Source organism: Macaca nemestrina, chromosome 10 (genome assembly GCF_043159975.1).
Source record: "Macaca nemestrina isolate mMacNem1 chromosome 10, mMacNem.hap1, whole genome shotgun sequence".
NCBI classification, from domain to species: domain Eukaryota; kingdom Metazoa; phylum Chordata; class Mammalia; order Primates; family Cercopithecidae; genus Macaca; species Macaca nemestrina.
The window spans coordinates 24276247-24302739 of NC_092134.1; the positions used below are offsets into that span (position 1 = coordinate 24276247).

General features: G+C 40.3%; 1 protein-coding gene across 4 annotated transcripts in view; it reads right to left on the reverse strand.

The window, feature by feature from the left end:
- LOC105498173 (ubiquitin specific peptidase 30) overlaps positions 1-26493 on the reverse strand; it is a 100684-nt gene that overhangs the window by 37221 nt on the left and 36970 nt on the right. The window contains exon 1 of one of the 4 annotated variants that reach the window (XM_071071173.1): positions 1757-1862. The exons of the other annotated variants lie outside the window; for them this stretch is intronic. The gene's annotated coding sequence lies outside the window, so the exon portion shown is untranslated. Of the gene's footprint in view, positions 1-1756; positions 1863-26493 lie in introns of those variants that run through there. 4 annotated transcript variants of the gene reach the window in all.

Sequence of the window (26493 nt, forward strand, 5' to 3'; positions counted from 1 at the left end):
AATTGTTTTTGGGTGCCACAAACAGCATTCATATAAGACAGCCAACTTAATCAGTATTGTGTGCGTTCCAAGTGCTCTGCTAACTGGCTGTTCCCCCCTCTCTCTCCCTCTTCTCAGGTCTCCCTAGTCCGTAAAACACAACAATATTGAATTTCAGTCAGTTAATAACCCCACAATGGCCTCTACATGTTCAAGGGATAGGAAGAGTCACACATCTCTCACTTTAAATCAAAAGCTAGAAATGATTAAGCCTAGTGAGGAAGGCATGTCAAAAGTCTGGATAGGCTGAAAGCAAGCTTTCTTGCACCAAACATTTAACCAAGTTGTGAATTCAAAGGAAAATTTCTTGAAGGAAATTAAAAGTGCTACTCCAGTGAGCACAATGTAAATTAAAAATCCTAAGCCCCCCCAGCTGACTGAATGGGCCCCCTCTTGGCCAAGGGGAACTTCAAGAAACCTTAAACAGTGAGTTCCCGGCCATGATGAGATGGGAGGTCAGACATGCCTCCATATACCCACTTCCGTTAGAAGTTTAGACACAACAACGGACCAGCATTAATGTTAAAACAGTGATCATAAGACAGACAGAATGGACTCTTTGTGGCAATAAGATACCAAATTATGAACAGGATCTAAGGTCATGCCAAGCAAGGATTACATTACACACCCCTGCACTTAAAGAATAAACTGTTGTACATCAGGTTTTTCTTTTTCTTTCTTTCTTTCTTTTTTTTTCTTTTTTTTTTGTCTTTCGAGACAGAGTCTTATTCTGTCGTCCAGGCTGGAGTGCAGTGGGGGCGATCTTGGCTCACTATAACCTCCACCTCCCAGGTTAAAGCGATTCTCCTGCCTTAGACTAGTGAGTAGCTGGGACTACAGGCACGTGCCATCACACCTGGCTAATTTTTGTATTTTTAGTAGAGACAGGGTTTCACCATGTTGGCCAGGCTGGTCTCGATCTCCTGACCTCAGGTGAATCAAGATATGGAACCACCATTGCCCACAAGTGACCCCCTGGCCCTTTGTACTCACCCCCCTCCACCCACCTTCAACCCCTGGCAACCACTGATGGAAACAGAAATATTTAAAACCCAACAATACTGAAGCATGCCAAGTGCAATGGCTCACACCTGTAATCCCAGCACTTTGGGTGACTGAGGGTGAGTGGACCCCTTGAACCCAGGAATTTGAGATCAGTCTGGGCAACATGGTAAAACCCTGTCTCTACAAAAATACGAAAGTTAGCTGGGTGTGATGGCACACACCTGTAGTCCCAGCTACTTGCGAGGCTGAGGTGGGAGGATTGCTTGAGCCCAGGAGTTAGAGGTTGCAGTGAGCCATGATTGTGCCACTGCACTCCACCACACAGCCTGGCCAACAGAGCAAGACTATGTCTCAAAAAGCAAAAGCAGCAGACATTCTATTAGACGTCAGACCCGTGATTACATCACTCATTGTACAGCCTCTGGAAAACTCCAAGATACACTGGTGAGTGAATGGGAATGGGAAAGGCTTAGTATTATTACGAAAAATTCTGAACCTCCTAAAAGGGTCTTGAGCACCCTTAGGGAGCCTGCAGACTACACTTTGGGAACCACCACTTCAGCCTGCTGGGTGAATACTAAAATTAGTCTAGCTAATTTTTTGTAGAGGCAGGGTTTCACCATGTTGCCCAGACTGGTCTCGAACTCCTGGGCTTAAGTGATCCACCCACCGTGGCCTCCCAAAGTGCTCTCTCTTTAAATGCCACACTTACCCAACACACTCTGTGTAAGCCCCTAGAGGAGAGGGCTGGCCCAGAGGATGGACCCTAGTTTGCAACACTTAGAATATGCAGAGCTTGCTTCCTTTTGTCCTCAGCGCTGGGTCTTAGTGTCCGGTCTGGAAAACAAGATGCTTTCCCATGAACATGTATAAAATATTTGTGTTTGTCCACAGGTAAAAAGAATAAACACAGAAAGATTCAAACACTCACAGGATTTCTGTTTATTTTTTCCTTATGCGGTTGTTTTGGAGGCCAAAACAAAACAATAACAAATGTCTCAAAATCATTTAAATTCTACCTCACACGGCATGTCAGAACTGTCTGTTGTAGCTCTTGTTTTTTTCCATTGATCCTCTGACCATGATCTCAATTATGTCGGCAGCACATTCTTAGCACTGATTCATCCTTCTCCCCAGACAAGTTTGTGGGTTGACCCCAAGGCCAGAAGAGGATGAAGTGTAGAGTAAACATTGTCTCTTAGGTGAATAAATGTTGAATGAACATAAGAAGGGTTTCCTTAGTTAATTTAAAAAAAAAAGCATCCACCTTTATTGTTCACACTGAACCCATTGGAGGAATAAAAGGTGGTTTTACTAAGAATTATGCTGGGATGACATGTGTTGAACTGAGACTGTCTCCAAATATATGGTCACTCTAGTCAATGAAATTAAAAAATCTTTGGTTCAAGGTCTGGATCAAAACTTCCAGCTGTCTGGGCACAGTGGCTCAACCTCTGTAATCCCAACACTTTGGGAGGCCCAGGCGGGTGGATCACCTGAGGTCAGGAGTTTGAGACCAGCCTGGCCAACATGGTAAAACCCTGTCTCTACTGAAAATACAAAAATTAGCTGGGCATGATGGCGCACACCTGTAATCCTAGCTACTCGGGAGGCTGAGATGGGAGGATTGCTTGAACCCGGGAGGCGGAGGTGGCAGTGAGCTGAGATCACACTACTGCACTCCAGCCTGGGCGACAAAGCGAGACTCCATTTCAACAACAACAACAGCAGCAACAACAGGCCTTCCAGCTGGCTGGCAATGTGAGCCTAGGCAATTCATCTTTTTCCCTGAGTGTGGTAGTTAATTTTAAGTGTGAACTTTGGCTAAGCCAAAGTGCCCAGATAGTTGGTCAGACATTAGTCTGGATGTTTCTGTGAGATGGTTTTTGGATGAGATTAACATTTAAATTGGTGGATTTTTGAGTAAAATAGTTTGCCCTCCAAATAGTGGGTGGGCCTCATCCAATTAATTGAAGGCCTGAAGAGGAAGAAAAAAAAAAGACTGGGCCAGGCGCAGTGGCTCACGCCTGTAGTCCCCGCACTTTGGGAGGCTGAGGTGGGCAGATCACGAGGTCAGGAGATCAAGACCATCCTGGCCAACATGGTGAAACCCCGTCTCTACTAAAATACAAAAAAAAAAAAAAAAAAAAATTAGCCAGGTATGGTGGCATGTGTCTGTAGTCCCAGCTACTAGGGAGGCTGAGGCGGGGAATCACTTGAACCTGGAAGGCAGAGGTTCCAGTGAGCCTAAGACTGACTTCCCCCAAGCAAGAGGGAATAAGAGGGAATTCTGCTTACAGACTGCCTTTAAACTGAATTGCAACACTGGCTTTTTCCCTGGGTCTCTAGCTTTCTGGCACACTATAGATTTTGGACTTGCTAGTTTCCACAATTGTATGAGCCAATTCTTTAAACTAAGGCTGTCTCTTATATCTATATCTATGTCTACATGTATAGCTATGTCTATATGTCTATTTCTACGGCTATATCTGTATCTATATGAACTATACGTGTTCATACACACACACACATACACACACACACATTCTATTGATTCTGTTTCTCTGGAGAACCCTGACTGGCACAATGGGGTCACAGTTTCCTCACCTGAAACATGTGATTGCAACCACCTGCCAAAACTTATCATCAACAAGTCCCCATGCTAGGTAGCTACATGCACTGTCCTGTTTCATCCTCCCAACAGCCCCTCCTAGTGGGTTCTATTAAAATCCCATTTCTCAGAAGAGGTAACTAAAGCCCAGAGAAGTGAATTGACTGGGCTAAGGTCATACTGTGGGCTTGTGACTAGACAGTATGGCAGGCGGGTCTGTGTGGTTTTAAGGCCTGTGTCTTAAGCTGGACAATTCTGCCTGAGATCTGAGCCCATCCGGCTGGGACGATCACCCCACACCCCCACTGTGATCTGCACCCCACATTTCTGTTGGTTTCAAGACACTGCCTGGACATATGGAGCAACCTAGCCCTGATTTTAGCTGGGATCTCATTTACATCAGAGAGTGGGCTAAAGAGGGGATAGGAAATGGAACATAAGTAGCTCTTACCCCTTTGGAAAGACATTTGGCCAGGCGCCGTGGCTCATGCCTGTAATACCAACACTTTGGGAGGCCGAGGCGGGTGGATCACCTGAGCTCAGGAGTTCAAGACCAGCCTGGCCAACATGGGGAAACCCCATCTCTACTAAAAATACAAAAATTAGCCAGGCATGGTGGTGCATGCCAATAATCCCAGCTACTTGGGAGGGTGAGGCAGGAGAATCGCTTAGAACCCAGGAGGCAGAGGTTGCAGTGAGCAGAGATCACACCACTGCACTCCAGCCTGGCGACAGAAAAAAAAAAAAGATGTTTGACCTTACTTGGTAGTGAAAAGAATGCAGATTAAAACTACAATCAGAAAACATTTTTTCCCCATCAGATTAACAGAGCATGAAAAAGTGGGCTAACATAAAGATGATGGTATACGGGTAAACAGGAAGTCCTGGGTATCTCTGTGAGAGGTATAGGTAGAATAATTTGGATGTTTATCAAAATTACAAATCTGCACACTCAGTGACAAAGTCTTTATCATATATGTAGAAGAATAAACATATTTACTGCAGCATTTGAGAGGATTTTTCCAATATTTTTATTGTGGCAAAATACACATAACAAAATTTGTCATCTTAATCATTCTTTTCTTATTTTTATTTTTATTTTTAGAGAAAGAGTCTCACTCTGTTGCCCAGGTTGGAGTGCAGTGGCATTATCACAGCTCACTGCAGCCTTGAACTCCTGAGCCCAAATGATCCTTCCACCCTAACCTCACGAGTAGGTAGGACTACAGACACAAGCCATTGTGCCTGGCTGATTTTTCTTCTTTCTTTTGGAGATGGGGTCTCACTATGTTGCCCAGGCTGGTGTCAAACTCCTGGCCTCACACAATCCTCCCACCTCAGCCTCCCAAACTGCTCAGATTGCAGGCGTGAGCCACCATGTCTGGCCAACCATTCTTAAGTGTACAGTTCAGTGGTATTGAAAGACATTCATAATGTTGTGTAACCATCAACACCATCCATCTCCAGAACTCTCCATCTGCAAAACTAAAATTCTGTACCCATTAAACAGTAACTCCTCATTCTACACTCTCCTCAGTACCTAGCAACAACCATTCTACATTTTGTCTCTATTTATTCAACTACTCTAAGTATCTCCTATAAGTGGAATCACACAGTAATTTGTCTTTTTGTGTCTGGCTTACTTCACTTAGCGTAACGTCCTCAAGGTTCATTTATGGTGTGGCATATTGCAGAATTTCCTTCTTTTTTAAGGCAGAACAGTATTCCTCATTGTGTACCACATTCTGCTTATCCATTCATTTGTTGATGGACATGGGTTGCTTCTATGTTTTAGCTATTGTGAATAATGTTGTTATGAACATGGGTATATACAAGTATCTCTTCAAGACCCTGCTTTCAATGCTTTTGGATATGTACCCAAATGGAAATTGCTTTTGGATATGTACCCAAACTGAATAGAATCATATGCTAATTCTATTTTTAATTTCTTGGGGGAACCGTCATACTTTCTCCACAGCAGCTGTACCATTTTACATTCCCACCAACAGTGCACAAGGGTTGCAATTTCTCCACATCCTTGCCAACACTTGTTATTTTCTGTTTTAAGAGTAGCCATTATAATGGGTTTGAGGTGGCATCTCATTGTAGCTTTAACTTGTATTTCTCTAGTGATTAGTAATGTTGAACATCTTTGCAGGTACTTATTAACCATATTTGTATATCTTCTTTGGAAAAATATCCTTTGCTCATTTTTGAATCAGGTTGTTATTTTGTTACTGAGTTTTGGAAGTCCTTTATATGCTCTAGATATTAATTTCTTACCAGATATATAATTTTTCAAAGATATCCTCCTGTTCTGTGGGTTGCTTTCTTATTCTTGATAGTGTCTTTTGATGCACAAAAGTTTTAAATTTTCATGAAGTCCAATTTGTCAATTTTTTGTTGTTGTTGCCTGTGTCTTCAGTGTCATATCCAAGAAATTGCTGCCAAATCCAATGTCACAAAGGTTTTGCCCTGTATTATTTTCCAAGAGTTTTATCATTTTAGGTCTTGCATTTTGATATTTATCCATTTTGAATTAACTTTTGCATGTGTTGTTAGGTAAGGGAGCAACTTCATTCTTTTGCACGTGGATATCCAGTTTTCCCAGAACTATTTGATGAAGACTGTCCTTTTCCCTTTCATTGGTATTGGTACTCTTGTCAAAAGTCATCTTGACCATATATCAGAGAGTTTATATTTGGGCTTCATTGGTCTATATGCCTATCTTATGCCAGTATCATACTGTTTTGATTAGTGTAGCTTTGTAGTAAGTTATGAAATTAGAAAGAGTAAGTCCTTCAACTTAGCTTGTCTTTCTCAGGTTGTTTTGGCTATTTGAGGTCCCTTGAGAGTGCACATGAATTTAGAATGGGTTTTTCTATTTCTTCAAAAAATAAATGGGATTTTGACAGAGATTGTATTTACTCTGTAGATCACTTTGGTTATTATTGACATTTCAATGATATTAATTCTTCCAATCCATGGACTTGGGATGTGTTTCCATTATGTCTTCTTTAATTTCTTTCAGCAATATTTTGTGATTTTTCATTGTAAAAGTCTTTCACCTCCTTGATTAAGTTAATTCCTAAGTATTTCATTCTTTTTGGTGCTATTGTAAATGGAACAGTTTTTGTCACTTCCTTTTCAGATTATTCATTGTTAGTGTCTAGAAATGCAACTGATTCTTGTGTATTGACTTTCTTTGTATCCTGCTACTTTGCTGAATTTATTTATTAGTTCTAACAGCTTTTTTTCTGGACTCTTTAAGGTTTTCTGCATATGAAATCATATCATCTGAAAACAATGATAATTTTGCTTCTTTCTTTCTGATTTGGATGCCTTTTATGTCTTTTTCTTGCCTAATTGCTGTGGCTAGAACTTACAGTACTACATTAAATAGAAGTTGTGAAAGCAGGCATCCTTATCTTGTTCCTGATTTTAGAGGAAAAGCTTTTAGTCTCTCACCATTGAGTATAATGTTCTGCAACATTATTTTTAATAGTATGGGACTGGAAGCAATTTAAATATTCAACAAAATTATTATATACACACACAGCAAAGTACTACATAGCTATGAAAACAATGAGCCAACTCTTTCTGTATTGTTAGGAAAGGTGCTCAGATGTATTGTTAAGAGAAAATAGGAGGGTGCAGAAAAATGGGGAAAATGCTATCATTTGTGTGAGAGAATAAAATATTAGGCATTTATAATTGCAGGGATAAATAAGTAACTGGGAGCACACATTGCTTGCCTCTGGGAAGACAACCGTATGACTGAGGACAGAAATGAACATCTTTTTGTTCTTAGTGAATTTTGCACCATCTCCATGCAGTATTTATTCAAAAAATAATTTAAAACTTGAAAAACATAATAGAAACACAGCATCAAGATTGACGCTTCTTTTGGGAAAAAAAACTCATTAGAAGCTTATACAAAGTGAAAAAAGAAGGTCAGCTAATACGATAAATATGGTCACAAACTTGTATAACGATACCTATATGTGGGTGTCCCTGAACAGACAAATGACTATGAGGATATGCCACTTAAGTGGTCACTCTTGGTTATCTCTGTGTGGTAAAATTACTAGTAATTTTAATTTTCTTCTGAGTGCTGTTTCATATTATTTGAGTTTCTACAATAATTTTTTATAATTAAAAAATAATTTGAGAGAATATAAGTTTGTCTTTCTTTATGCAGTCATTCTAAATTGTCACAATCTTTGTAATTCAAAGTATTTTTTTCTGGTTGAGCTTCAATTGACAGAGGGATCCTAAAACCCCACTTCAAAGCTTTTCTTACCTCACATCTTCACAACAATAAACCCACGGTTTGACCTTCCAAAGCAGCTCTTCAAGGAATGCCATGATAAATCCTTTAAAAAAATAATTTGCTATGGAATAGGCATCACCTAATTTATATGATTGATAAGTTCATGCTTCACATATATTCATTTTCTTTTTCTTTTTCTTTTCTTCCTTTATTTTTGAAATGGAGTTTCACTCTGTCACCCAGACTGGAGTGTAGTGGCAGGATCTCGGCTCACTGCAACCTCCACCTCCTGGGTTCAAGCGATTCTTCTGCCTCAGCCTCCAGAGTATCTGGGACGACAGGCACACGCCACCATTCCTGGCTAATTCTTGTATTTTTTTTTTTTTTTTTTTTTTTTTTTTTGAGACGGAGTCTCGCTCTGTCGCCCAGGCTGGAGTGCAGTGGCGCGATCTCGGCTCACTGCAAGCTCCGCCTCCCGGGTTCACGCCATTCTCCTGCCTCAGCCTCCCGAGTAGCTGGGACTACAGGCGCCCACAACCGCGCCCGGCTAATTTTTTGTATTTTTAGTAGAGACGGGGTTTCACCGTGGTCTCGATCTCCTGACCTTGTGATCCGCCCGCCTTGGCCTCCCAAAGTGCTGGGATTACAGGTGTGAGCCACCGCGCCCGGCAATTCTTGTATTTTTAGTAGAGACAGGGTTTCACCATGTTGGCCAGGCTGGTCTTGAACTCCTGAGCTTGTGATCCACCCGCCTCGGCCTCCCAAAGTGCTGGGATTACATGGGTGAGTCACCACACCTGGCCATATTCATTTTCTTAAATCATGAAACCCCGGCAAACTTTCAGGAACTTGAATGTGATTAATTGTGCATGTTTCCTTCTATTTGTTGTTAATTTATTGGTTGTCAGTGACCAGATTTCTTTCGTTTTCCTCAGCAAGAATTGCATTTGCCTGAAAGTCACCTTATCCTGTTAAAACAGAAATCCTGTAAGTCTTCAGCACATTGTTTTGCAGAACATCTAATCTTAAGGAAACAATTGTTTTCTTTCTAATCTGGAAGGTCCTAAACTGAAGAGACTGTCAGAGGCCAGCTCAGTTGATTGATGAGGAAACAGAGGACCTGAGAGTTTAAATGAGGGCAGAACTGGAACCAGACACCCCATTTCCTGGTAGAGAATCTGGTTCTTTCTCCACTGCCTCTTCTGAGAATTTTGACCGCGTAGGGCAATATGGGAGAAAAGCTGAGTGTGGTAGCCTCCAAGATATGTCCCCAATGATCCGCCATGTTCTGAATTCATATCTCACATTGAATAAGGCTAACATGTGCAAACAAAAAGCTATTGTGAGAGTGATGCTATGTGAATTCCAAAGCCAGGTCATAAAATACATTGTTGCTTCCACTTTGCTTTTTCTTGGAACACTTGCTCTGGGAAAAGCCAGTCACCATGTTGTGAAGATGCTCAGGCAGCACTGTGGAGAGGTCCATGTGGCAAGGAACTGAGGCCTTCTGCCAACAGCCATTGCCAACTTGCCAATCACATGAGTGCACCATCTTGAAAGTGGATCCTCCAGCCACAATCAAGTCTTCAGATGAGACCACAGCCATAGCCAACATCTGGCTACAACCTCATAAAAGACCCTGAGCAAGAGCCAGCCAACTCAGCTGCTCTTGCTGGATTCCTGACTCACAGAAGCTGTGTGGGATAACAAATGTTAATTTTTTTAAAGATGCTAAGTTTTGGGGGTAATTTCTTATGCAGCAGTAGAGAACTACTATACCAGGAGCAATCTTTCTCAAAGTGTGGACCTTATACCACCTACCTCAAAATCTCTTGAGTTAGTTGCTTGTTAAGAGTGTGGTTTCCAGGCCCCATCCTAGTCAAGTGGATCAGAACATAGCAGTATGATGCCTAAGAATCTGCATTTTGACAAGCTTCCCTAATAGTTTCCCTAATCACTTCCCTAATAGTTAAGCTCTAAAGTTTCCTCAAACTTCAGGTATTTTGGTAGCACCCTAAATTTTTTTTTACCATATCTAGACTTTACCTTCACTATTTTATTAATCAACCTGTGCACATAAATATTTTAAATGTTCTTTTTAAAAACTGTTTTCACATGTAGAAAAAACCAATATTTTTCTAATATGTGTGAAAATAAGTATCTACATATGATAATTAAAATGTGATAAATATTTATATCATACATCACCTCAAGTCATCTTGATTACATTCAGAGGTAAACATTCCATCCTTAGTGAAACACTGAGATAGAGAAAGAAGGAAAATGGCTGGCCAGGTGTGGTGGTTCATGCCTATAATCCCAGCACTTTGGGAGGCCAAGGTGGGCAGATCACGAGGTCAAGAGATTGAGATCATCCTGGCCAACATGGTGAAACCCCATCTCTACTAAAAATACAAAAATTTGCTGGGTGTGGTGGCGGGCACCTGTAGTCCCAGCTATTTGGGAGGCTGAGGTGGGAGAATCACTTGAACCTGGGAGGTGTAGGTTGCAGTGAGCCAAGATCACACCACTGCACTCCAGTCTGGAGACAGAGTAAGATTCTATTTCAAAAAAAAAAAAAAAAAAAGAAAGGATAAGAATAGTTACAGCACCCCACATTTTTCTCTGGAACTAGATCAGTTCTAAATGCTGGCTTCTATATCATCTCCTTGTGTTCTTACTACACTCATGGGCAGCAGATAGGGTAAGTTATAATTAGTGCCATTTTACAGATGAGAACATTGTAGGAACTTATCTAAGGTCACACAACTAGAACACAAGCCCTATCTCCTGTCTTCCCACCCAAACCTTTTTGCAAGATGTGACATTCCTCTATGGCCAAAATAAACCATAGAGAACTATGGAATAAGACACATAAAAATAGAGAGGGTACACTATTATAAAAGAATGTAACAAGACATGCAAATGAACTGAAATGAATTATAGATCTACAATTAAAAGTTAAAACTGTAAAACTTTCTGAGGAAAACTAGGAGAAAACTCTTTGCAACTTTGGGGTAGACAAAGATTTCATAGATAGGTTGCAAAAGGCACAAACTAGAAAAGAAAAAACTAATCAAAATTTTAAAAATTTTATCTTCAAAAGACACTGTTAAGAAAACAAAAAGATAAGCCACAAAATGTTTATAATACATATATCTAACAAAGACTAAGATCTAGAATATATAAAGAACTCTTGCAATTCAATAAGAAGACAAACAATTCTCTCTGAACTGGCAAAATATCTGGACAGATACTTCACAATACAGGATATGAGAATGATCAGTAGGCACATGAAAAGACGGTCAACATCACTAGTCATCAGGGATACAAAATTTAACACCATAATATAATACCACCACACATCCATTAGAATGGCTAAAATTAAAGAAACTGATAATATCACTTGCTGGTGAGAATTTGGAGCAACTGGATATCATACATTGCTAGCAGGAATGTAAAATGATATACTTTGGGAAACTATTTGGCAGATTCATATAAAGAGAAACATTAACTTATCATAATGATCCAACCATTCCTCTTCTAGGTATTTATTTATCCAAGAGAAAGGGAAATATAAGCCCACACAGACTGTTTGTTGAAACATTGCAGGTAAGTAGTTTAATAAATAACATTCATTGCTGAAGAAATAAATAACAACTGCAGCAAAAAAAAAAAATTAGACTAGCAAAAAGCTTAAAAGGGAAAAAAGCTTAAAAGGAAAATGTGTGCTATTTATAATAGCAAAGACATGGGTTCAACCCAAATGCTCATCAATGATAGAATGGATAAAGATAATGTGGTACATATACATCATGGAATACTATGCAACCATAAAAATGAATGAGATTATGTCCTTGGCAGAGACATGGATGGAGCTGATCCAGGAACAGAAATCAAACACCACATGTTATCACTTTCAAGTGGGAGCTGAATGGGAACATACACTGGGGCCTTTAGAGGGCTGGGGGGAGGTAGAGCATCAGGAAAAATAGCTAATGAATAGTTGATACCTAGGTGATAGGTTGATCTGTGCAGCAAACCACCATGGCACACTTTTACCTTATGTAACAAACCTGCATATCCTGCACATGTACCCTGGAACTTAAAACAAAAATGGAAGAAAAAAAAGAAGAAAATCTAAGGAATGAGATATTCAGGGGCTTTGAAAAATTCAGACGTATTTCTGAGTATCTAGAAGGACATACACATGTGCAGGGCTCTCTACATGCTCAGGATAAACCTAAGATGGCCCTAAGTTTTCACATCTGACTGACCTTGATGGTTGACATAAGCAGGAAGCGAAGGCTAAGGCAGAGTTTTCAGCTGACAGGTTGAGTGTTGAAGGTGTGCCCCAACACATACATGGCACTCCCTGGCAAAGCCTGGAAGATTTACTGGTTCCAGGCAGTTCCAGGCATTTAAGGAACTCTCTATCCAATCATTAGCTGACCACTAAACTATCTGAGTTTTCAGTGGCCACACCTATGGGCCACTAACTGAGCTTATTAAATTAGTTCAGAAAAGTCACAAAACAAACAGCAACTACAACAGGCAGCAGCAACTACAACAGGCCAACAACAAGCCCTGAGGAGGGAGGAGAATCTGATTTCCAGAGTTGCCATATTATATTATATAAAATGCTCAGCTTTCAATAAAAAAAATTATGACACATGCAAAGAAACAAAAAAAGTAAGTCCTATGCACAGGACGAAAAACAATAAAACCTGTGTTTGAGGAAGTCCAGACATTGAACTTATGAAACAAAGACTTTCAATATATTTTACATATGATCAAAGGAAATTAGACATAAAGATCTAAGGGAAAGAATGAGAACAATGTCTCCTCAAATTGAGAATATTAATAAAGAGAAATTATTAAAAGGAATAAAGTAGAAATTCTGAAGTTGAAAAGGAGAATAACTGAAATGAAAAATTCACTAGAGAGCACAGCAGCAGATTTGAACAGGTAAGCAAAGAATCAATGAACATGAAGATAGGTCCATTGAGATGAGGAATGGAAGGAAAAAGGATTGAAGGAAAATGAACATAGGCTCAGAGACCTGTGGGACTCCATCAAGCATACCAATTTAGGCATAATGGTAATCCCAGAAAAAAAGGAGAAAAACAAAAGGGAAGAAAAATACTTGAAGAAATAAATGACCCCAAACTTCCACAATTTCATGGAAAACATTAATCTATACATCAAAGAAGCTCAGTGAATTCCAAGAGGATCTACTCAAAGAGGTTCACATCCAGACACATTCCAATTGAACAGTAGAAAGACAAAGACAAAGAGAATTTTGAAAGCAGAGAGAAGCAACCCTGACCTAAAAGGTATCCTTAATAAGACTGACAGCTAATTTCGCATCAGAAACCATGGTGGTCCAAAGGTAGTAGAAGGACATATTGAAAGTATTAAAAGAAAACAAAGCTGTCAACGAAGAATACCATATCTGGCAAAACTATCCTTTAAAAATGAAGAAGGAATTAAGACATTCCCAGATTCTCAAACAAAACAAAACAGATTTGTAACTAGCAGACTTGCCCTATAAGAAATATTAAAGGGCACCTGTAATCCCAGCACTTTGGGAGGCTGAGGTGGGCAGATCACTTGAGGGCAGAAGTTCGAGACCAGCCTGGCCAACATGGTAAAACCCCATCTCTACCCAAAATACAAAAATTAGCTGGGCATGGTTCACACCTGTAATCCCAGCTACTCGGGAGGCTGAGGCAGGAAAATCCCTTGAACCCGGGAGGTGGAGGTTGCAGTGAGCTGAGATCACACCACTATACTCCAACCTGGGGGACAGAGTGAGACTCCCTAAAAAAAAAAAAGAAAGAAAGAAAGAAAGAAAGAAAGAAAGAAAGAAAGAAAGAAAGAAAGAAAGAAAGAAAGAAAGATGCTAAAAGGAACATTTCAGGCTAAAATGAAAGGGTACTAACAGTAATTCAAACGCACATGGGGAAATAAGGAGCATCAATAAAGCTGGCTACATAGGTAAACATAAAAGAAAGTGTAAATATACGCATATTTTTTGAGACAGGGTCTTACTCTGTCACCCAAGCTAGAGTGCAATGGTGAAACTTTGACTCACTGCAGCCTCAACCTCCTGGGCTCAAGCAATCGTCCCACCTCAGCCTCCCAAGTAGCTGGGACTACAGGCACGTGCCACCATGTCCAGCTAATTTTGTTTATTTTTTGCAGAGATGAGGTCTCACTATGTTGCCCAGGTCTGGAATTCCTGAGCTCAAGCAATTCTCACACCTAGGCCACCCAAAGTGCTGGGATTGCAGACATGAGTCATTGTACCTGGCCCTGTATTTTTTGTATACAATTTTTTTGTGTATCTGATTTTAAAGACAACTGCATAAAGCAATAATTATACATTTATGCTGATTGGCACACATTGCCTAAAGATGTAATCTGAACAATGACAGCTTAAGGGGAAATGAGATACGTATGAGCAATGTTTTAATATACTATTGAAATTAAGTTGGCATTAATCCAAACTAGATTGTTAGAAATCAAAATGGTGGCTGGGTGTGGTGGCTCACACCTGTAATCCCAGTACTTTGGGAGGCCGAGGCAGACTGATCATGAGGTCAAGAGATCAAGACCATTCTGGCCTACATGGTGAAACCCCATCTCTACTAAAAATACAAAAATTAGCTAGGCGTGGTGGCAGGTGCTTGTAGTCCCAACTACTCAGGAGGCTGAGGCAAGACAATCACTTGAACCTGGGAGGCGGAGGTTGCAGTGAGCCGAGATCGCGCCACTGTACTCCAGTGACAGAGCGAGACTCCATGTCAAGAATAAAATAAAATAAAATGAAATAAAATGTAAATAAATAAATAGAAATGGTAATGGTAATCTCCAGGGCAACTACTAAGAAAATAACTCAAAAATATATAGTGAAAGACAAGACAAGGGAAATAAAATACTACACTAGAAAATATATACCACAAAAGAAGACAGTAATGGAGGAACTGAGGAACAAAAAAGACACGACATATTGAAAGCAAATAGCAAAATGTAAATCCTACATTATTGGTGATTACATTAATTTTTTACATTAAATTTGAATGGATTAAATTCTACAATTACAAGTCAGAGATTGGCAAAACGAAAGAAAACCAACATAATCCAACTATATTCTATCTTCAAGAGTCTCATTTTAGATTCATAGACACAAATAGGTTAAAAGTAAATGGATGGGAAAAGTGGTATCATTCAAATAGCAACCAAAAGAGAGCTGAAGTAACTACACTAATATCAGACAAAATAGATGTTGAGACAAAAATTGTTACTCAAAACCAAAAAAACTTTATAAAGATAAAAGAGCCAATTCATTAAGAAGATAAGACAATCGTAATCATACATGCACTTAACAACACAGCCTCAAAATACAATGAAAAAAAAAAGGACAGAATTAAAGGGAGAAATAGACAATTTAACGGTAATAGTTGGAGACTGCTATACCCTACTTTCAATAATGGATAGAACGACTACACAGAAGATCAACAAGGAAATAGCAGATGTGAACAACACTATAAGCTGACTATTTCTAACAGACATCTATGGAGCACATCACCCAACAGTAGCAGAATGCATTTTCTCTCTTTCTTTTTTATTAGAAATGGGGGTCTCACTATGTTGCCCAGGCTGGTCTTGAACTCATGGGCTCAAGCGATCCTCCCACCTCAGTCTCCCAAAGTGTTGGGATTATAGGCATGAGCCACCACACCTGGCCTACAGAATGCACTTTCTTCTCAAGTGGCTCATGAAACATTCTTCAAGACAGACGGTATGACGGTATATTAGGCCATAAAACAAGCCTCCAAATTTAAAAGAATTGAAATCATATAAAATATGTTCTCTAACTGCAATGGATCGAAATTAGAAATCAATAACACACAGGCATTTGGGAAATTTTATAGATATGTGGAAATTAAACAACACATTCCTAAATAGCCAATAGGTAAGGGAAACATTAACAAGGGAAATTAGAAAATACTTTGAGTAAAAATAAAAACATGAGGTACGAGTCACAATATTGTGGAGAGAAGATCACTATTTCTTTGGTAAGAACGACTCAGACACGTTGAGCTGCTTTTGTTTGCTGAGCTTTTCCTTAGGTCTGGACAGGTTCACCAGCTTCGGAATCACCTCTTCCTCTTGTTTATGTTACGGCCCTCTGGGAACACATTATCTGAGGGATTAGGGTTTTACTAGGAGACTTCTGGAGTTTGCCCTTTGAGCAAGCTACACAGTTTTTCTTTCTGACCTTTTCGGCCTCCCTAGTTATTGTACTGATTAGACATCTTGAATTTTCATGGAGGGATGAGCTATGTGACCAAGGGACTCTTTAAAGTTGTGCATCTTTACATTATTTAACAAGGGCTTAACCTCTTAACCAAGCCTCACCTTTTTACTAGCTTCTGTGGCAAAGTCAAGAGGTACTTACCTGTTCCCAGCACAGTGCCAGGGATCTGGGAGTGACTCCAGATGGAAGTGCCACCCCATCAGCATGGCTAGCAGACTAGGGACTTTCCATCAATGTTTTATTCCCCTCACCCTTTTTTAAAATTTAAATCATGTGAAATTTGATCAAAAGAATTGGGTCATTCTTGTCATACCCAACTGAAACAGAGTCAAGAGGCCAGGGAGAAAAAGTACTCAGGGCACATAGCATTGTTCCAAGGCTGTATTAATAATTCTCTGCAAGCCTGTCTGCTCAAACTGCCTGCTGTAACCTGAAACCAGTGTTACTAAAACAACCTGCTGTGACGCTAAGACTAATTTTACCCACCCCTGTCACTTATCAGTCAGAACTTGCCAGCTCCTCCAAACTTTACCAGTGCCAATGAACTTTCTTTCTAAATAATACATAACATTACTCCATTTTACAAAACCTCCAAACTTTGCTTGTTCTTTATGCATACTGAAGACTACCCGGTCTATGTGTATGCCTTGAAGTATAATTCTTCCTTCTCAAATAACATGTTTTGAGTTTAGAGGTTCACCTCTATATTTTATTTGACTCTGACACTCCAACTTAAGTTTCAAAGAAAAAAGACAAGTCCGTTTCTTGAATTTAAATCCATGGGCTTCTTTTTAAAAAATTAAGTGCCATTTTCATAACCGGTAGAATATTGTCTTGGTAAGAATAGGATTTAGAACACAGTTCATTGGGGAACTGCTTGTATATAGCACATGCTTTTTGTTTTCAGTATTTCAGGCTAAGGGGCAGCTTGTCAATCTCTATTCCAGTCTCCTTTAAAATATTCACTGTTGTTTTAAGAATCTAAGGGGAGAAATCATGATGCATTGCTCTGGTGTGAAATAAAACTCATCTGGTTTTTGGCATGCCCCCACTTCCTAGACAGATGAATAATGTGGTGGGCTGGAGGCAACTGCCTTTGAAGTGTGCAATTTAGTAGGGGTTTTTGAAAGCATATTCACAGGGTTGTGCAACTATCACATTTACTTTGAGGACATTTTTGTCCCCTCTAAAAGAGTCCTCATATATATTAGCAGTCAATCCCCATGCCGCCTCCCCCACCCCATTCCTAAACAACCAGTGATACTCTCTGTCTCTATGGATTTGTCTATTCTGGATGTTGCATGTAAATGAATTCACACAATATGTGCAACATGTGGCCTTCTATGTCTGGATTGTTTCACCTAACACAATGTTTTTAAGGTTCTTCCATGTTACACCATGAATCAGTACTGCACTTCTTTTTTATTAACAAATAATATTCCACTGTATGGGTATACCACATTTTGTTTATCCATTCATATCATTTGATAAACATTTGACTTGTTTCCAATTTCTGGCTATTATGAATAATAATGCTATGAACATTTAAATACAAGTTTTGCATAGAGCATTTATTTTGTTTTTTAAGACAGTATCTCGTTCTGTCTCCCAGGCTGGAGTGCAGTGCTACAATCTTGGCTCACTGCAACCTCTGCTTCCTGAGCTCAAGCCACACTCCCAAGCAGCCGGGATTACAGGCACAAGCCACTATGCCCAGGTAATTTTTTTTTTTTTTTTTTTTTTGTAGAGATGGGTTTCACCATGTTGCCCAGGCTGGTTTTGAACTCCTGAGCTCAAGCGATTCACCTGCCTCAGCCTCCCAAAAAGTGCTAGGATTATAGGCGTAAGCCACCGCACCCAGCCTGCATGGAGCATATTTTTATTTCTCTTGGGTATTCACTCAGCAGTGGTATTGCTGGATCAGATGATAACTCTATTTCAAACTTTTGAGGAGTTGCCAAATTGTTTTTCATAGCGGCTACACCAGTTTACATTCCCACTGACAGTGTACAATGGTTCCAATTTATCCACATCCTTGCCAACACTAGTTATTGTCTGCCTTTTTAATTCTAACCATCCTAGTGGGTATGAAATGGTATCTCATGGTTTTGATTTGCATTTTCTGAGTGACTAGTGATGTGGAGCATCTTTTCATGTGCTTATTGGTCATATTTATATCTTCTTTGGAGAAATGTCTGTTCAGATACTTTGCCCATTTTTAAATTAGGTTATTTGTCTTTTTATTATTGAGTCACAAGAGATTTTTCTATATTTTGAATGCAAATCTCTTATCAGATATATGATTTGCAAATCTTTTCTCCCATTCTGTGGGTTGTCATTTCACATTTTTGATGGCATATGCAGCACAGAAGTTTTTGGCTTTGATATAGTCCAATGTATCTATTATTTGTTCTTTCATTAGTTGTGCTTTTGATGTCATGTCTAAGAAACCATTGCCTAGCCAAGGTCATGAAGATCTATTCCCGTGCTTTCTTTTAAGAGTTTTGTGGTTTCAACTCTTAGATTTAAAAGTAATTTTTCTAATCCTTCATACTCAAAACACATTTCTATGCCAGATTTGCCTTATGGTCATAGAGTGACCAACTGTCAAAGCTTGCTTGGGACTGAGGGGTTTCCTAGGACATAGGACTTTCGATGCTAAAACAGGCGAAATTCTGGGCAAACCAGGATGGCTTGGCCGCTCCATTTATGGACTTCTAATTTGCCACCTCTGCTTTCCATGTATTGAAATAGAGCCTGGATCCCTCCTCACCTGGATGGGAGATTCATTTGTTTTGATTGGTTTAACAAGCATTTTTTAAATGCCCACAACGCAAATCTTTGGGGATGAGTATGGTGAAAGATAGGATGGTGAATTGAAAGTGGATTTTTTGTTTAAGGTTATCTTCACAGCTTGAACCTTTTTTTTTTTTTTTTTTTTCTTTCCAGAATAGTTCTGATTTGCTTTCCGACTTTTCAGGTCAATTCTTTTTTTTTTTTTTTTTTGAGATGGAGTCTCACTCTGTCGCCCAGGCTGGAGTGCAGTGGTATGATCTCGGCTTACTGCTTCCTCCGCCTCCCAGGTTCAAGCAATTCTCCTACCTCAGCCTCCAGAGTAGCTGGGATTATAAGCACGCACCACCATGCCTGGCTAATTTTTAGTAGAGATGGGGGTTTCACCATGTTGGCCAGGCTGGTCTCGAACTTCTGACCTTGTGATCTGCCCGCCTCAGCCTCCCAAAGTGCTGGTTTTACAGGCACGAGCCACCTCACCCAGCCTCAGGTCAATTCTTTTTGCTTCTACCAGTTCATGGAGCTGAGTGAAAGTGGGCTAAAAATGGGTGGAATGATGATCACGTAGCAAGTATTTGAGGGAAGATACTAAATATACAAAGTCTCTATTTCCCTGTGTTTTGGGGAAAATTTATCATAAAAGAAAAAATTCTATAATATAAGGAGGAAGTCATCTTATATTTGAGTCTTTACAAAAATCATATTACAGGGTGTCATGGCAATTCTTTATTCTGGGGAAGACCTATTAGCTGAGATGATAATCTGCTAAGTTTTAGAAAAGGTCACCTAATGGAATTAGTTTTTTTTTTTTTAAGGTGAGGGAACAATAAAATGGTGCATTGATTTAATTATTATTCCTGGGTATATGACCTCACAATCACAAGGAGTGAAAGTTATTGTAAGCCAAGTCTTTTAAATACAACTTTTAAAAAAGCAATACATAAGTTGTTAAGTTGTGGGAACAACAAATACAAATACGCACAAGTGACAAAAGCGACTGCTTTGTTATCAAGAATGGTGCTCATGAGTTAGCCTAATATTTTAAATGGCAGTTTAAAAAATTGTGGCAAAATTATACATAAATGAACTACCCTTTTGATTTACAATAGACACTTAGTTTATTGTAGTAAAGAACACATAATATCCAATTTACCATTTCAACCATGTTTCAGTGTGGAGTACCACGTGTTAACTACATGCACATTGTTGTGCAACAGATCTCTAGAACTTTGAGCAACCATTCCCATTTCCCCCTGTCCCCAACCAGTGGTTGGTAACCACATTCTCTCTCTCTCTTTTCTTCTTCTTCTTCTTCTTCTTCTTCTTCTTCTTCTTCTTCTTCTTCTTCTTCTTCTTCTTCTTCTTCTTCTTCTTCTTCCTCTTCTTCTTCCTCTTCTTCTTCCTCTTCCTCTTCTTCTTCCTCTTCCTCTTCTTCTTCTATCTCTCTCTCTTTTTTTTTTTTTTTGACAGAGTCTCACTCTGTCACCCAGTTTGGAGTGCAGTGGCACAATCGTGGCTCACTGTAGCTTTGACTGCCTAGGCTCAAGTGATCCTCCTACCTCAGTCTCCCAAGTAGCTGAGACTACAGATGCACACTACCACACCTGACTAATTAAAAAAAAAAATTCTAGTGATGATGTCTTGCTATATTGCCAGGGCTGGTCTCAAACTCCTGGGTTCAAGCAATCCTCCTGCCTTGGCCTCCCAAAGTGCTGGGATTACAAGCCTGAGTAACCACACCTTGTCTCTACCTTCTGTTTCTAGAGTTTGACTACTTTTGAGACCTCATTTAAGGAGAATCATGCAATTTTTTTTGTTGTTACTGGCTTAGCTCACTAAGCATAATGTTTTCAAGCCTCATCCATATTGCAGCTTCTATTGGAATGTCATTCATTTGTATGTCTGAATGATATTCCATTGCATGGATAGATCACATTTTGTTTACCCATTCATCTCTTGATGGACACATGGGTTGCTTCCACTGTTTGGCTATTGTGAATAATGCTACTATGAACATTTGTTGTTCATGTTTTTGTTCGAGTCCCTGTTTTTAACTCTTTTCGTATATACCTAGGAGTGGAATTGCCAGATCATAGAGTAATTCTATGTTTAACTTTTAAAGGAACTGTCAGTGGCAAATTTTAAAAGGGCTATATCTCATGCAGCTGAATTGGAAGTGAAGATGATGTGATCTGGAAAAAACTGAGTTAAGTGAGTAAGAAAGTGGACCCAGCATGACAAAGACAACGCCATTGAGGACACATGTGTAGAGTTTGAATGAAACTGTTCCATAAATGTGACGGACAAAAGTAGCATTTGTAAATGGGTTGTTGTTTTATGTAATGTGCCGTTTTAAATGCATGTCGTCAATTAATAAATTAAAATTTTAAATAGACGTTGAACATTTTATCTAGTTCTACAAAATATACTATATTAAGATGGCTCAAAAGTATGTTGTGTTTTTTTACTTTTTTAAATTAAACTTTTTATTTTGGAATAATTTTGGATTTACAGGAGAGTTGTAAAGACAGAACAGAGGGTTCTGGTATACCCTTTGCTCAGTGTCCCCTGATTTTAACAATACTGTATATATTTAAGATGTACAACTTGATGATTTGATATATGCATACATTGTAAAAGAATCACAATCGGCCGGGCACAGTGGCTCATGCCTGTAATCCCAGCACTTACGGAGGCCGAGGCTGGTGGATCACGAGGTCAGGAGTTCAAGACCAGCCTGACCAAGTTGGTGAAACCCTGTCTCTACTAAAAATACAAAAATTAGCTGGGCATGGTGGCGGGTGCCTGTAATCCCAGCTAGTCGGGAAACTGAGGCAGAGCATTGCTTGAACCTGGTAGGTGGAGGTTGCAGTGAGCCGAGATAGCGCCACTGCACTCCAGCCTGGAGACAGAGTGAGACTCTGTCTCAAAAAACAAACAAACAAACAACCTACCTTTTTGTGTGTGTGTCTGGTGAAAACATTTAGAATCTACCCTTTTAAGAAATTTCAAGTATCGTTACCTACAGTTACCATGCTGTACATTAGATCTCCAGAATTTATTTGTCTTGTATAAATGAAAGAAACTTTGTACACCTTGATCAAACATCTCCCTATATTCCCTTTCTTTCAAAAATTTGTTTTTAGATCTTGTATTAAGATCTTGCTTATAGTAGGGGTTTGACATATATTTGTTTCATACAATCATTTGCCATGCACATGAATATCCATCATCTTGTTTAATCCACACAACAGAGCTGCAGGTTGGTATCTGTCTCTGTTTGACAGATGATGCAACTGAGACTCAAAGAGGGAAGATAACCTGTCCACTGTCACACAGGTAGTAAGTCACAGAGCTGAGTGTTTCTGACTCCAAAGCTGATGCCCAGTACACAATGACTGACAGCTGGGCAGGGTGACAGGATTTTTGTAGGTGTGGGAAAGGTATAAAGTAGGTTCCCTGCCTTAATCTTACAGTGTAACTTGCAGGAAGAAGGTGAACATGTGTTCAGTGGCTGAAAATGTAGTTTAACATGTATTTCAACAATGATTACTGGAAATAAACTATTTGCTTGGTTAAGAATGTAGAGTGTTGTACAGATGGGAGAAGAGGGACTATGGGAGGACTGGAGAACTTGGGGAACTTTCTCAGAGGCCTTAGCAGATAGGGTATAATTAATATCAATCAAAGCTTGCCCCTCTCACCCTACCTTCTAGGAACTGGCCCTACCCACAGCCCTGCCTCCTCAGCAGTTGTGTTCTCTGTTATGGACTGCCATATACCCTGGCTGACAGAGCAGGAGCACCGTCATCTTGGACAAACACTGCCACTTTGTTCCAGCTCCCTTTCTAACCTCATGCATTTCAAGGAAATCACTTCTCTTCTAACAATAAGCAGCCAGAAAGAGCAGACAGTGAAACACAGATAAGGTAGCTCGGGCACAGAGGGAGGGGGGAAAGTCTCTTGGGTGACCACCAAACTTCACACTCATACAATGGGCCCCAGTAAAACAGTGGGCCGTAATAAGTACATTCCTTTCCCTTTAGGTGCACTAAGATAGGGAAGCTAAATGCAGTCTCAGGGGGTATGCCTGCAGCGGCAGGGAGATGTATGGGAACAGACACAAAACTCTCCCTCCCAGATAAGCAAGACAAAGGGACAGAGCAACATTCTGAGCCTGTTATAAGCTCTCCCACCCTGAACCCTTAAAAACTCTTAGTCTGTCAGAGAGGGTGGCCTCTGACCTAACTAGGCCGGAAGCCCCTTTCAGGTTTATTCTCCAAAATAAACTTGTCTTTGACAGTTGAACCACTTTTCACGTTTCTTTCCTCTTCCTTTAATTCTTACACTGGCCACAGGTGACTGGTCCAGAGCTAGACATCTGGACCAAGCTGCAGCTAATATCTTTCCGTGAGAACTCTCCACGACCCATATAAGCCGGCTTAAAAAGATGTACTGTGGCAATCAGAAGCTTCTCTTAGAAGGTAGGAAACCTGACATGATTCATAGCTGAGCTGAGCAGGAGTTGTAAGGATGCCGTGTAATTGGATAAGGACCACAACAAGCCAACATTTTAATTATACATTAATATTTTCAAATCTCAAGGACATTTGATACGGTTTGGATGTTCGTCCCCTCCAGATCTCATGTTAAAATGTAATCTCCAGTGTTGGAGGTGGAGCCTAGTGGGAGGTGTTTGGATCATGGGGGTGGATCCTTCCTGAATGGCTTAGCACCATTGCTGTGGTGATGGGTAAGTTCACGAGACATCTGATTGTTTGAAAGTGTGTGGTAGCTGGGTGTGGTGGCTCATGCCTGTGATCCCAGCACTTTGGGAGGCTGAGGGGGGTGGATCACCTGAGGTCAGGAGTTTGAGACCAGCCTGGTTAACATGGTGAAACCCTGTCTCTAATAAAATTACAAAAATTAGCCAGGTGTGGTGGCACATGCCTGTAATCCCAGCTACTCAGGAGGCTGAGGCAGGAGAATTGCCTGAACCTGGTAGGCGGAGGTTGCAGTGAGCTGAGATCGCACCATTGCACTCCAGTCTGGGCAACAAGAGGGAAACTACATCTCAAAAAAAAAAAAAAAAAAAAGTGTGTGGCACCTCCCCTCTCTCTCTCTTGCTCCCCTTCACCTTCCATCAAGCTTCACCTTCCACTCTTAAGCTTCCTGAGGCCCTCACCAGAAACAGATGCCAGCACCATGCTTCCTGTACAGCCTACAGACTGTAAGCCAATTAAATCTCTTTTCTTTATAAATTACCCAGTGTCAGGTATTCCTTTACAGCAATGCAAAAACGGCCTAATAGAATATTCCTGCAACTCAACAGCAAAAATCCCTGAACAATTCAATTAAAAACTGAGTGAGGGACTTGTATAGACATTTCCTCAAGGAAGATATGCCAGTGGCCAATAAGCACATGAAAAGATGCTCAACATTGTTAGTTATTAGGGAAATGCAAATCAGACCACTTCACACCCACTAGGATGGCTATTATCAACAAGTGTTGAGAAGAATGTGGAGAAATTGGAATCCTTGTGCATTGCTGGTGGGAATGTAAAATGGTACAGCTGCTGTAGAAAACAGCTTGGCAGTTCCTCAAAAACTTAAACATAGTTACCATATGACTCAGCAACTCTTCTCCTATTTATATACTCAAAAGAATTGAAAACAGGGACTCAAAGGGATACACTGTAGACCAATGTTTATAGCAGCATTCTTCACAATAGCCAAAAAGGTGGAAACAGCCCACGTGTCCATCAACAGATGAATGGATTAACAAAATGTGCCATATACCTACAAAGAAATATTATTCACTCATATAAAATCATGAGGTTCTGATAGTTGCTACAACACGGATGAACCTTGAAAACATTATGTTAAGTGAAATAAGCCACATAAAAAGGACAAATATTGTATGATTCCACTCTTATCAGGTAACTAGAGTAGGCAAATTCATAGAAATAGGAAGTAGAATAAGCCTGGCTCTGTGGCTCACACCTGTAATCCCAGCAGCTTGGGAGGCTGAGGCAGGAGGACTGCTTGAAGCCAGGAGTTCGAGACCAGCCTGGGTTACATAGCAAGACTCTGTCTCTATAAATAAATAAATAAATAAATAAATAAATAAATAAATAAAACTTAGCTGGGCATGGTGGCATGCACTTGTAGTTCCAGCTACTCAGATGGCCGAGGCAGGAGGATTGCCCAGAAGGTTGAGGCTGCAGTGAGCCGTGATTACACCACTGCACGTCAGCCTGGACAGAAGAGTGAGACCCTGTCTCTAAAAAATAAAAATAAAAAAGAAAGTAGAATAGAGGTTACCAGAGGCTGGGAGGAGGGAGGAATAGGGAGTTATTACTCAATGGGTAGAGTTTCTCTTTGGGATAATCAAAAAAGATCTGGAAGTCAATAGCATGACGGTTATATAACATTATTAATATACTCGAAGCTACTAAATTGTACACTTCAAACTTTATGATGCATAGTTAAGGACTGAATGTTTGTGTCCACTCCAAATGTATATGTTGAAGTCCTAACCACATAATGTGTGTTTGGAAATGGGGCCTTTGGGAAGTAATCAGGGCTACAGAAGGTCGTGCAGGTGCGGGCTGACATGATGAGATAGTGCCCTTATAAGAAACTATGCCAGAGAACTTCCTTTCTCTTTCTGCTTATGTGCCGAGTAAAGAGCATGTGAGCACACAGAGAGAAGCTGGCTATCTGCAAGCCGAGAAGAGAGCCCTCACCAGAACCTAACTATACTGGTACTTTGATCTTGAACTTGTCAGCCTCTAGAACTGTTAGACAGATTTCTGGGCTGGGTGCAGTGGCTCACGCCTGTAATCTCAACACTTTGGGAGGCCAAGGTGGGTGGATGGCTTGAGCGCAGGAGTTTGAGACCAGCCTGGACAACATAGTGAGACTCCTTCCCCAGAAAAAATACAAAAATTAGGTGGGCATAGTGGTGCACACCTGTGGTCCCAGCTACTCAGGAGGCTGAAGTGGAAGGATCACTTGAGCTTGGGTGGTTGAGACTGCAGTGAGCCATGATCATGTCACTACATTCCAGCCTGAGTGACAGAGAGAGACCCTGTCTCCAAAAAAAAAAAAAAAAAAAAAATTATGTTGTGTAAGCCACCAAGACTATGATATTTTGTTATGGCAACTGAGCTGGCTAAGACATATGTACTTACCACAATAAAAATTACTTTTAGGCCAGGTCCAGTGGCTCACAACTGTATCCCAGCACTTTGGGAGGCCAACGCGGGTGGATCACTTGAGCCCAGGAGTTCAAGACCAGCCTGGGCAACATGGTGAAGCCCTGTCTCTACCAAAAACACAAAAATTAGCCAGGCGTGGTGGCATGTGCCTGCAGTCCTAGCTACTCAGGAGACTGAGGTGGGAGAATGGTTTGAGCCTGGGAAGTGGAGGTAGCAGTTAGCT